The sequence below is a fragment of the Dermacentor variabilis genome, chromosome 8 (genome assembly GCF_050947875.1).
Source record: "Dermacentor variabilis isolate Ectoservices chromosome 8, ASM5094787v1, whole genome shotgun sequence".
NCBI lineage: Eukaryota > Metazoa > Arthropoda > Arachnida > Ixodida > Ixodidae > Dermacentor > Dermacentor variabilis.
Window position 1 is genome coordinate 165,325,512 of NC_134575.1, and position 13,669 is coordinate 165,339,180.

Below are 13,669 nucleotides of genomic sequence, written 5' to 3' on the forward strand. Positions count from 1 at the left end.
CGATAAAGAATACCGCCACATCAACGGCACCGCCTAGCGCCAGCGAAACGGAAGGTAATAAGAGCAGCATGCGTGGCTTGAAAAACACACTTGCTAACTGGAAGTGCGAGGCGCCAGTAGGACCACCTACTAATGCTGCTGAGGCAAAAAATTGCCCTGCTCTTTGTATGTTGCGATTCGTTACTCAGTTAATGCAACATCCCTCTTTAGTGACCCGGACGACGGACATAACGAATCGCCATGGACGACCAGGAGGCCCTTCAACAACAGATCGAACTAATCCAAAGGCAGCTGAAGAAACAGCAGGAGATGATCCAAAATCAACAGCAGCAGCTTAAGGAGCAGCAGTACCAACTCAATGATGCCATGCACCAGCATCCTAGCTACGCCAACGCAACACGGACCATGCCTACTGGCACCGCTGAAGACGTCAGAACCCTTGCAGTCGGCATCCCGGACGCTGCTTCGCTTGGCGTCTGCCGTGTCGCCGTCAAGCTTTCGCCCTTTTGGACGGACACGCCTTAGGTATGGTTGGCGCAAGTGACGCCCCTTCTCCCTGGCGCCAATCACCCAAGACCGAATGCGTTGGGATTACGTCGTCACCCACGTGGAAATCCGCTACGCCAACGAGGTCTGGATATCCTCGCCAACCCACCAGTGGCAAACCTTTATCAGCGCGTCACGAGTGAACTCGCCCGCCGCCTATGACTGTCGGAAGACGAGAAAGTGCGACAAATTATAGAGTCCGGACAACTCCAAACCTTCGCAGTTCCTCCCCTACATGCATGTTCTTGCGGACAACACGCAATGGCACGATTCTCTCCTGCGAACACTATAGCTTCCACGATTGCCACCACACGTCCAGACCATTCTGCACGCCCAGCTTACGCTACCTAAGACAAGCTTGCCGAGATCATCGACCGCGTCATCAAGATCTCTTTGCCGCCGCGTCGCCCGCGTCCAGGGCGTCTCCGCACCGCTGGATACCACACCACTTGCGTACCAAACCGAAGATATCAGCTGACAGCAAAACTCCATTCAACGGTGCCTGGATCAGCGCCCCCCTACGCGCCCCCACTGCCGCGCAAAGAGCCGTTACTGTAAAATCGGCTAAACGCAGCAGCCTGGTCAAACCGGCCGATGCTACTACCATCGATGCTTCGGGGACAGTGCCGGACAATGTGGACCACCCTGTTCCGCAGGACATCAATTAAACGCCAGCGGCAGCTCGTAGGCACGGCTGCGAACTGCCAACCTAGAGGCCACCGCATCTTCGTCACCAATCAAATCACATGGCAGCGGTTCCTTGCCGACTGCGGCTCTGACACTAACTGTTATCCTCAAGCTCATCTTCAAGGTCCCCTCGATTTACGTCTTTCGAGCACATCGTGGCAAACCGGTCCACTTTGAAGACATTCGGCTCGCTCCGTCGGCACATCCAAGTAATAATCCTACGCTGGGACTTCCATTGCAACTTCTGCATCGCCTACGTGATTGCGCGAATCTTCGACTCAGACTTTTTGGCACACTGCAACCTCCTTCCGGACTGCTACCGCGACTGATTCATCAGCAGGATAATGGGGCTTCCTTCGCTAGGCCTGCGCACGACCACCCACCAGCCCAGCATTAACAATTCTGGGTCGAAATTACTTCACCATACCACGTCATTCCCGTCGAATTTCTCAGTGTGACGCGTCGCACGGGGCTGCCACGGGATGTGCGATACAACACTGTACACTACGGCCGGACCACTCTAGGCCCTCCGGTTTTCTTCCGTACTCGTCACATTCTTCAAGACCGACTGGGCATCGCCAAAACACAGTTCAAAGCGATGCTCCGCGAATGAATCGCCCGCCCCTCCGCATGCCCGTGGGCCTCGCCGCTTCACCTTGTCCTGAAGAAGACCGAAGGGTGGAAACCCTGTGGGAAATGCCGTGCGCTATGCGTCCACACCATCGCCGAAAGGTACCCCGTCCACCACATACCGGAGACTTCGCCCACCGCATACTTACATGGCTGCCACGTCTTCTCCGTGCTAGGCTTGGTGAAAGCCTACATCCATATACCAGTCAATCCGCACAATACCCCGAAAACTGCCTTCATTACCCCTTTAACGGACTTCTCCAGCTTCGCTTTTGGCACCTTCCTTATGCAACGCGTAGGCAACACCTGGCGTCCCTTCAAATTCAAATTCAAATTCAAATTCAAATTTTATTTTGCCACCATGGTACAGATGATGGCGGGGACCCGTAGTAAAAGCTGCCGTTGGACAGCTTGACAAGGCCACGGGCCCCCACTTTGACAGCAATACAGTGGTTGTTTTTCTTTCCCCTTTTTTTTTTCCCCTTTTCCTTTTTTTCACACACACGAAAAAGAAAAGAAAATACAGGAAATACAGATAACAAAGGAAAAAAAAAAAAAAAAAAATACATATAGCAGAGTTGTTATCCGGTTACAGTAGTCAGCATAAAATCAACAGCATTGTCCTGGCTGGAAAGAAAACTTACAATGATGGTGAAAGAAAGAAGAATTGGGTAGACAAATCACAGAAAAAAAAAAAAAAAAAAAAAAAAAGGTTAGGTGTAGTGTAAAAAATACTCGAACAGTTTGTGGCGTGTTGTGTTTTGGAGATCAATATCGTTTTGTGCGAGTTTGTTAAGAAGTCGTGGTAGTTTATTTTCTAATGTTTGATTACCATAGAAAGTTCTGTATGTTTTTACGTTCCATTGTGCTATGTTTCTTGTGCTGTACATTGCATCTCGTTTTTCTAAACCAGCTAATTTTGATAGAAAAGATATGTTCTTCAACACCTCGTTTTTCACACACTTGCTCAGACGATAGTCATAAAGTTTAGTAATTGGTAGTAAGTTATACTTTAAGAAAAGTGCGGCCGTATGGTAGGTATGCGGAACATTTTCAACAATTCTTAGAAATTTTTTCTGTAACAAGTGTAGTTTCTGAAGATTGCCTGCTGTTGTTGCACCCCAGGTTAAATGGCAATAGCTGAAATGCGATTGTATCAATGAATTATATAGCATTAGCATTACATTTCGCGGTAGTATCTCACGGTTCTTGTAAAGAAGACCAATAATACGTGAACATTTATTTGTTACAAAGCTAACATGATCATCCCATGACATTCTTTCAATAAATAATATACCTAATGTTTTAAATGAAGGCACAACTTCTAAGGGTACGGACTGAAGGAATATATTCTTAGTGAGACGGACCTTCTTGTTTCTACCTCTGAAAACAACGACTTTAGTCTTTGCTGTGTTAATTCGCAACGCATTTCTGCTACTCCAGTTTTCTATTTGCCTCAGTGCATTGTTTGCAGTATCTGTGAGTTCGGCTGCATTATCTCCGGCAAGAAAAATACTGGTGTCGTCAGCATAGATGATAAATTTAACGAATGGAGTTGCATGTACAATGTCATTGATGTAAAGATTAAACAGAAATGGACCCAAAATGCTACCTTGTGGAACGCCACAGCCAACAGATTGCATATCTGAGAGGAGACCATTTATTGCTACTGCCTGTTTGCGATCCATGAGGTATGACTGCACAAGCGATAGTGCATGGCCGCGGAAGCCACAACGCTCAAGTTTACGAAGAAGTATTGTATGGTTTAATAAGTCGAATGCCTTCGAAAAATCAAGAAAAATACCAATGACTATCCTATTATGTTCGAGTTCGTTCAATATATATTCTCGTTGATCTAATAGTGCAAGTTCAGTAGAGCGGTGCTTACGGAAGCCATACTGAGCTGCTGTTATAATTTTGTGTTTTTCTTCAAACTGCAAAAAGTTTTTAAGTATTACTTTTTCTAGTAGCTTAGAAAACACGGGTAAGATAGATATTGGCCTGTAATTCCCGAGCTGGTTTTTATCACCCTTTTTAAAGATAACTGTTACACGTGCAATCTGCATTTTACGAGGAAATACAGCGGTACTGACACAAAGGTTTAAGATATGCGTGATGTATGGTAAAATAAGGTCAAAAATATACCGTATAGGCTTTATCTGGAGGCCATCAATATCAATGGATGTGCTATTGTTTAGTTCGTGGAAGGCTGTCATTACATCTGCTTCTTCAACCGGTTTGAGAAATATAGTGTCGCTTATATGAACGACATCACTGAGATTGTTATGTGGGACTTGATTTCTAGAAGCGCAAATAAAGTGCGTATTAAACGTATCTGCTAATTCTTTTCCAGTTATACTTACACCATCGATATTTAGCATATTTAATTCACCTGATTTGCTGTTTCTCCCCAAAATTGCGTTTAGCCGCTTCCACATAATGTCGACACGACCACAAGTTGACGTGAATTGATTTGTGTAATAGGCGTTTCTGGCTTTCTTGAGCTCAGTATTCAAGCGGTTTCGATATTTTTTAAACGCTGTCAGATCACATTCAGCTCTCGATTTAATAAACTTATGATATAGGATGTTCTTTGTGTTTATCTTTGCCACCAACTCCGGTGTGACCCATGGTTTGCGACTGTGACGCCTTTGTTTTTTTGTTAATATTGGGAAACAGGCCTCGTAAATCGGCTTCAGAATACCTAAGAATGCCTCGTAAGCATTATTGGCGTCATTTTCTAAAAGGACAGGCCTCCAGTTGTTCTTTTCTACCGAGTTTCTAAATGTCGACAGTGTTTTTTCAGATATAAGTTGGAAAGAATATGTTGAACTACGTTTCTTTTTAGACATGTTTTTAACACACATAAATATTGGCAAGTGATCGCTGATGTCAGAAATTATTACTCCAGATGTGATCATACTAGGGTCATGGTTAGTGATAAACAAATCGATCAGCGATGAAGACGTGATCGTAACACGCGTTGGCATTTTGATTGCATTCAGAAGTCCATGTGTTCTAAGCAATAAATCTAAACTCATTTGGGATGCATCAACCGATAACATATTAATGTTTAGGTCACCACCAAGGACAATGTTTAAATGCTGACTGGTTGCAAATGAAATCAGGCTTTCAAGAAAATTCAAGAATATGGCTACGCAACCCTTTGGTGGACGATAGCACACTGCAAAAATAGTGTTGTTCAAACACATAGTTAAGATTTCATATTCTTTCACAGAAACTGTGAATCGCTCTAATATTTCAGGCCGCCACTTCTTCTTAAATGATATGGATACGCCACCACCAATACCAGCGTAACGATTCAGAAAAAATGTCTCATAACCAGGAATTCGAAAGACATCATAATCACTTGTAGACCAAGTTTCGCTGATCATGATAGCGTCAATGGGAACATTTAGTTGTTGAAAGAAAGTGTCGAAATATGCTTCTTTACGTCTGACAGATCGAGCATTGATATGAAGACATTTGAATGACGTCTGGAAAACCGGGCCAAGGTAATCTTTGAAGTTCTCTGGGAGTAGATAATTCTTTTCTGTTACAGTCTGCATTTTTGGCAGGAAACAAAAATAAAAAATCAATTCTCCCTTCTTATTGCAGCTTGCCAAGGTCGCAAGAGTGCTGCACTAGCATTGCTGACGCGCCATCAGTCTTTCTTATCAGAATCTTGCCGTTGCTGTGCCAGACATACTTGTACTGATTTGTTTTTGCCCATTCTTTCACTTCCCTCAGCAGTTCTCGATTTCGCCTGGTCAGGTTTTCCAACATGTGAACATTGGCATCCGCAGTGGTCAACTCCCGCCTGCTAGCCCACCATTTGTCCCTCATGCTCTGTCTCGCGAAACGGCAGATGATGCCAGGCACTTTGTCACGCTTTGCCGGCAATCGATGAATTGCCGTGATGTCGTGTTCTGATAGCTGGGGCAATCCACTTTCACCGGCCAAAGCATTAAGTTTGGACAAAAGATTTTCGTCTTCCGTTTGTGGTACACCATGAATTTCTAAGTTCAGTTTCCGGTTGCGCCACTCGAGGTCATCGAGTTGGACACTGAGCGATTCAAGCTGCTCTTTGTTCATTTCTGTTTTTGCGAGCCTAGTCTGGATTGCTTTAATATCTCGCTCATTTTGTTCTGTGCGCGTCAACAGGTCTGTCATCTGTTCGGACAAAAACTGCACCGATTGCTCAATTCCATCGACAGTTTCTTTCAGTGGCAACAAAACATCAAGTTTTCGGTTAATCTCCTGAAGTACGACCAACATATCTTCTACGGTCAACGGTGCTTTTTCTTTCTCATCCTGGTTAACATGTGAGGTTGGTAGCCTACATTTCGGGCATTTCCATTTCTGGTAGGTTGATTTCTTAGATTTTATTGTTGCCTCCGACACTCCTGCGCAGCTTCCTACATGGTACGAAAGCTTACAAGTCATGCAAGATATACTCTCTTTGGGATCCAAGATTTCTTGTTCACACTCAACACACTCCATACTGACATAAACAAGGTTCGCTCCTTTGGCAGCAGCAGTGGCAGCAACACAATAACACCCCCCTTAAAAAAGCCACTAACCTGTAACAGTATGCAGGAGCATTTAGGCAAACGCTCTTCCGAACACTGCTGCTGCCAAAGTGCCGTCTTGGATGCGATGCAGTAGCTTTATAGCAGATGCGTCGATTGTTCGAGAAACTCTACAATCGGAAGACGTTTCTGTCCTCGGCCAGCTCCACCAACAGAATTACGACTTCCACGTAGACAAAATTGGCAGCTCGCTACAGAGTGCTTCCTGCCGTATACCGAAGTAGATCAGCACTTTCGACACATTCTCGAAGCACAGCACTGCACAATTTACTACCAGAAACCTCTAACCTACGCCTTCTGGCACCACCGTGACAATCTTCCGGCGGTGTGGCACAACGAGCTCTCCTTCATTGTGAAGTTTACCAAAGACATCCAGTATGTTAGCGGGATGGTCAACGTGGTCGCCGACTCGCTTTTACTTCTGTCAGCTATGAGCGTTTCGCCGATAACAGCTGACGTCCTCGCTAAGGCTCAAACAGCGTACGCCATTCCGCAGGAACTTCTTAAGGGTGTGTATTCGCTGCCGCTGGTACAAGTCCCCATACCTCGTTCGGCAACCGCTATCTACTGCACATTGTCCGCTGGACAAGCTGGTCACTACGCGCCCCCGTCCGATCGCCGCGGCCTCTTCAATCGGCTGCACAACCTGAGCCATCCCGGCATCCATGCCTCTACATGCCTTGTGGCCGACCGCTACGTCTGGCCCTATATGCAACATGACTGCTGCACCTAGGCACGCATCTGCATCTAATGTCAAAGTGCCAAAGTCACCGGGCACGACACTTCTCAGCTCGGAGCATTCCCTCAGCCCTCTGGCCGGTTTCAGCACGCCCACATCGACATCATAAAAACGTTCACCCAGCCGGACCTTTTCGCTACTGCCTCACTGCCATCGATCAATACTCGATGGCCCGAGGCAGGGCCCCTCGAGAGAATCACCGCGGAAGACCTCACGTCGGCCTTCTTCACTTGCTGGATCTCTTGCTTCGGCTCCTCTCGGCGCGTCAAAACCGATCAAAGACGACTGTTTGAATCTCAACATTACAGGCTACTCGGGCTACTCACCATCACTTGAGGACCACCAGTTACCACCCTTGTGCCAATGGGATGATCGAGCGCTTCCACGAACAACTCAAACCAGCCACCATGGGCCACCGGGACCTCAGCCTCGCTTGAGGCTATCCCAGGCGTCACCCTAAGTCTTCGTGCCACCTTCAAGCCGGACATTCAGGCTACGCCCGCAAGGCTAGGCTGGGCCCACAGGAACCTCCATCTCCCAGATGAATTGCTCAGTGCACTACTGTCCAACACCGCCACACCAGATCCCACCGATTTCGTCGGCCGGCTGCGACGCACTAGCACCGCTCTCCGCCCTTCACCTGCAGGGCATCACTGCAAGCCTACGCCCTCCGCTATTAGGGTGCTGGCAACAGCACACATCCTTCCCTCAGCGAAGACACAGTCCGCCGGCATTTCCAGCCGCTTTAAAACGGACCCTGCCGGGTTGTCCATCGCGGCTACAAAAATTTCCATCCTGCACGTGAACTGTAAGGACGTCCTCGTCTCTATTGACCGGCTGAAACGAGCTTAGGTTACACTTCTGAGGAACCAGGAAATCCCAGCGCGCCCTCAGGCATGCATCCACAACAGCGGACATCGCAACCCGCTCCAGTCACAAGACGCCATGGACATTGGCTTCGCTTCATGAATTTTTACAAGCCCTGAGGGCTTTCTACTACGCGGGAGGGGGAAGTGGGTGATGTGGCGGCGCGCTATCCGCAACATTTCTATGCAGCCTATACCTCGCCATGGTCCGCGCCGGCGAAGCACGGCTGCGTGCTGCACTGCGCGGTCGTTAAAGGGACACCAAAGCGAAACAAATCAGTTTAGACTAATTAAATATTGTTTAAGAACAATAAGGCAGTCATTTAAAAAATAGTTTGATTATTAGATGAGAAAATGAAGGTCGAAGAATCAGTCTTTGAATATCGCGCCGAAACCCCAGCGTCGGTACGTCAGCGTGACGTCAGGTATTCCAAAGTATGTTTTCGCATGTGGGCCGCGTTGGCTGAGTAAAGGTTCCCGAAACTTTCCATGTTTGATATTTGGTTCCTTTAGAACACAATGTAGTCAATGTGTACCGCTATATATATTTAGTAGGCCCTAGAAGATGCCATCAAAATCCAAGACGTTACAGCCACCAGGTGCGGAAACTTAAGTAGGGGTCGCCCTCCGTATTTCGTTCTTGCGCTTTTTCTGGCTTACCAAACCCCTTATCGTTGTAAGCGTGGTGTTTTTTGTGTTCTAGATGCAGAAGAAATCATTTTTCAGTTTAGTGTCCCTTTAAGGAACAACGCCACCGCAGCGGCACCGTCTACTGCCGCTGACACGAAAGCTACAAAAGGCAGTCTGCGCGGCTTGAAAAACACACTTGCTAGCCGGACGCTCAATGTGGCAGTACGGTCAGCTTCCACTGCTGCTGAGGCAATAAAATGCCGCCCTGTTTCTATGTTAGGATTCGCACGTCAGTGATCGCAACAACCAACAACTCTATCTTCAGTGTCAATTCTTAGACGCATCCTTTCCTCAAATATCATTTCCTCCGCAGAGCAGCAGGCTAGAGGAGTATGGGCACTTCCTCAATAAATTATCATATCTCACTGGAACTTCTCTACAGATTATTTCAAGAATTTGTTTTCAATCTGCGCCGTTCTTTTGTAGCTATTGAGTACATGGGGTCCACAGTCCTTTTATTATACAGCGCTGACATTTTTGGAATTTATGCGTTTCTCTGTAATTATTGTCCAGTTACGCAAATGAACTTCAAGCGGTCCGTATAACTATGAACCTTTATTTTTTTCTCCTTCCGCAGTTGAACCGGAAGGAAAACGGGAAAGAAAGTTGCCGTTCAACACTCTAGTGGCAAGGCCCGGTTTGCCACCTTTTCGTAAGCAAGCGAAGTTTCAGGGTGGGGATTGCGGAATTGGTCAACAGAGGCCGCTAAGAGCCTGAGTTTGGCAGGGAGCCTCGATGTTCTCTCGCGCCGCTCCGTGCACGCGCACAACAAAATTGGATTTACCTGCACTTTATTTACGTGCGTAAGGAGCTCTGGTTACGAGAGATAAATGTGCGGTCTTTCGGTCCTTGAGCTTTGTCTTTGCTAAGGTACTACGAGGTTGAGAACGTTGTTTGCTCCTTTCGGCCGTAGCCTAGCTGGCAGCACATTATCGACAAAATGCGTGGCTGGCGCGGCAAAGAAGCCGTGCCAGAGGTGAGTTTGTTGTGTTTTATGGCGGCGGTAGCATATGAAATTCTGATAGTCGCAGGGGGATACGTTTAAAAGTGAGATGTGTTCTCGGGTTGCATTAAAGACAAAGCATTACTTCGTGCCGATGCACTGGTCATTGTGTCGTTGAGCGTACCGCACAATTTAGGAGGTTCGCGCAAGAACGGAAACAGTTTAAAAGTCCAGCTCTTTGCATGTGAAAGTGACAAATTTAGAGGACGCTTAAGCTTCGCCTTTAAGAGTGGGACGTGATAGCGGTGAAATATCCCTGAGTGCTTCTGACGTTTCCCAGCAACTGCAGCGTATGTAGCCGTAATTTTTACCGGCAAACGCTCGCGCCGGTCTATGCTTGTCGAAACGCTGGAAAAGGGGTTTGTTTGAGTTTTGGCGTAACATAATTATGTTTTCTCGTATAACAAAATTACAATTCTAGAGCTATCATGTCTGTAAGTTGTGTGTAGGTCGTACTTTACTATTTTCCTACGTGTCTTAGCTTGAAAGATACAATTACTTCAGTAAGTTCTTTGCGCCACATGGAGAGCCTGGTTATGTGTGGTTTGCCGAAATAACGTCTGATGCCAACACCGAATTTTCTATGACACGAGCTCCTTAACGCTAAAGCGTTAAAACTGGCCCTCGTTAAGCACTTTATTACCCGTAGATCATTGTGACAGCTGTACAACAACACTGGTAAAGCGTTACGCCGTGCCGACGCTTCCATAAATTGAAACATATTCAAACACGTAGCCGTGTAATATTTCATAGCGGTTTATAGACCCTTGTCAAAGCTGTCAAGCAACACCACTCGACTACGTGATGCTGATTCGTAGTTCGTCTGAGGCGTGTGCGGGCTCGTATATAATCTAGGAAGGCGTACTCAATTCCCGTTACAATCTTGTATATGGGGCGTGCTATGTTTGTGAAACAAGCGCTCAAATCACCACAGCTAGCTCAGTAATATCTCTGATGGCGTGACAGTCCGTTTATTAGGCGCCTCTGTGTTTGTACTGTGAGAGGAGACGTGATAGCAAGCGCCGCGAGTATGACACAGTGACAATGGCCCCTTTACACCTTTGGTATGCTTCACCGCCACTTTGTGCGTATTGTTAACCTCATAACACTGCTGCATTGCGGAGAAGTACACAGTATGGAACAGCATTATGACGCACTCGAGCCCTCTGTTCAGTGACGGCGGATAAACTGATACACGTTCAATAGCTTTTCTCGATCTTTACACCTCTTTATGGAATGAAAATGATAACGTACGCCTGTGTCCGTGACTTAGAAGATTGGTAAAAAAAACCGTGCACTTGAAGTTCGTAAAAAATAGAAACCTTTATTCATGCAGGTGTCCATGCCCCTGTAGGAAACTGCAGTTCATTGGTGACCCTTTGGCGCTGGATCCAGCCTTATGGAAACACCGCCATCCCATGAGCCACAAAGTTGGAACTGAAAAGAACACTCCAATGCTGATATATACACCTCATTGTCAGTGCGTGATTTGTGGTTAGCGAGCACTGCACTAAACAGTGAGTACTAATACGCAGCCTGCTATTTGTATTTTGTTTTTCTTTATACGCAATAAAGGCTGTATTATATTGAATAGTATATTATGCGGCAAACAGGGGAGCCAAAGGTGAGAACGAGATGAGGCAGTACTGCCTTCACCTGTTTATTGAAATCGTGTTTATTGTTTGTGTACCGTCCGTGCACTCACTTTGTTATGTCAAAGTTTTTTCCCTTTGGTCTTTTATACTGGTGTTTATACTGGTGTTATACTGGTATTATGCTAGGGGTATTACATAAGGGTTGGATACACTTGATAATTCAAATATAAACACAGGTATACAGAAAAAAGTGTATATGGAAGCTGAATTTTCGCAAGTGCATAAAAACAAAAATAACGCGTGAAAAAGCAGGTTATTGATTAGCCAACAAAGACACATTTTCGAAAAACGATGTAGGGCAAGTGATTGCAACGACGTGGTGGGGAAGGGCGTTCCAATCTGATGCTGTGCGGGAAAAAAAAGGCGAGGAAAAGGTAGTTGTGTGTGAGCGTGGGCGTAATACTTGTAATGGGTGCCCAGTTCGTAGCGATATGCTTGCGGGTGGTGTGATATATCGCTCGTGAAATAAGGAACTGTAGAATAACTTATGAAAGAGGCAAAGGCTGCTAGTAGCGCGGTGACGTGCAAGGGGCTGTAGATCAGATTTTGTTCTTAAGGATGATACGCTTACGTCGTATGAGTAGGATGAGTGGATGTATCTGACGACGCGGTTTTGAAAGGACTCGAGCTCATTAACTAGATAGACTTGATATGGATTCCAGATGGGTGATGCGTATTCAACTTTCGGTCTGATAAGGGATTTGAAAGCTAGGAGTTTTACGTTCTGTAGGGCGTCACGCAAGTGTCTTCTCATGAAGCCAAAAGTTCGGTTAGCTGATGAAAGTATGTTGGAAACATGCGTACCCCAACTGAGATCACGAGAAAGTGTGACGCCCAAGTACTTAAATGATTCTACTGATTCTAAGAGAACGTTTACTTTTGTATAGGAGGACAGGAAAGATTTACGGCGACGGGTAAAATATATATGTTTACATTTGTTGGGATTAAGAGTCAGAGCCAATTTTCACTCCAAGACTGCACGTTGTTAAGACTTTGTTGTAAGGTGCTTTCATCAGTAGCATTAGAAACTTGATGGTAAATCACGCAGTCATCGGCGAAAATTCGCATCTTACAAGATTCGCGTTGGGGTAAATCAATAATATAAATTTAAAAAAGTAGAGGACCGAGAACTGATCCCTGAGCGACTCCAGAAATTACAGGGAGAAGAGCGGATGATTAGACATTCACAGAAACGAATTGGTAGCGATCAGTAAGGAATGCTTCGAGCCATTTGAGTACGTCACTGTGTAAGTTCAAAGAAGAAAGCTTTAGTAGTAAGTGACGGTGAGGAACTTTGTCAAAGGCCTTTTCATGGTCCAGAAAAATAGCGTCAGTTTGTTGGTTAGAGTCAAGGTTTACATGTAAGTCGTGTAGAAGCAGAGCTATTTGCGTTTCGGTAGAGAAAGCCTTGCGGAACCCATGCTGCGCCGAATGAAAAAATTTATTCGCATGCAAATGATTTATGATCAGGGAGTAGATGACGTGTACCATAATTTTGCAAGGAAGGCTAGTTAGAGAGATGGGTCGATAATTTAGCGCTGCTTTCTTATTACCAGACTTGTAGATGGGAATGACCTTCCCCACCTTCCATTCGTGAGGCATAAAAACTGTAGAAAGTGACTGCGAGAGTATAAGACACAAAGATGATGAGGAAATATGTTTTGTATTTTTTAGCAGTTTAGAGTTTATACGATCTATACCTGCTGAGGATGAAAGTTTAAGGTTTTCAATTATGCGCAAAACACCATCAGGCTAAAACACCACGCTTGGCATGCTAGAAGCAATGTTGCAGGGGAATTAGTCAATGGAACGTTATTATCATTAGAAAATACTGACGAAAATGCGTTGTTAAATATAAGTGCGCACTCAGTTTCAGGCATGATTTCACTCATATCATCAACAAGAGTTACAGTGTGTGTGTTACTTGGGTGGGTAACTTTCCAAAATTTCTTGGGATTGTCTGTTAACATTTTAGGTAAGTCATTATTGACAAAAGACCATTTGGCATTGCGGACAGCACGTAAGTATTCACTCTCAGCGGCGTAATATTTATCCCATGAAATTGGGGTTGGTTTCAGCTTGGCACTACAAAAAAGTCTGTTTTTCTTATTTTCCAACCTTATTTCTTTCTTATTTGCCCCTTGACGGTCGCAGCGATAAACATCGAAGTTTGGCAAGTCTTGGACTACTTCATCGTCCTTAATTTCACTTGTGAGCCACGTTTCCGTTAGAACTAGCAAGTTGCTGTTAAATGACGTCAC

The 13,669-nt window shown here is 45.6% G+C and overlaps 1 long non-coding RNA gene across 1 annotated transcript in view; it reads left to right on the top strand.

The window, feature by feature from the left end:
* The window catches only part of LOC142591661 (uncharacterized), a 62,116-nt gene that overhangs the window by 22,230 nt on the left and 26,217 nt on the right, over positions 1-13,669 (top strand). Inside the window, exon 2 of the long non-coding RNA XR_012830481.1 lies at positions 11,090-11,270. This is a non-coding gene — a long non-coding RNA (uncharacterized LOC142591661). The remainder of the gene's footprint in view (positions 1-11,089; positions 11,271-13,669) is intronic.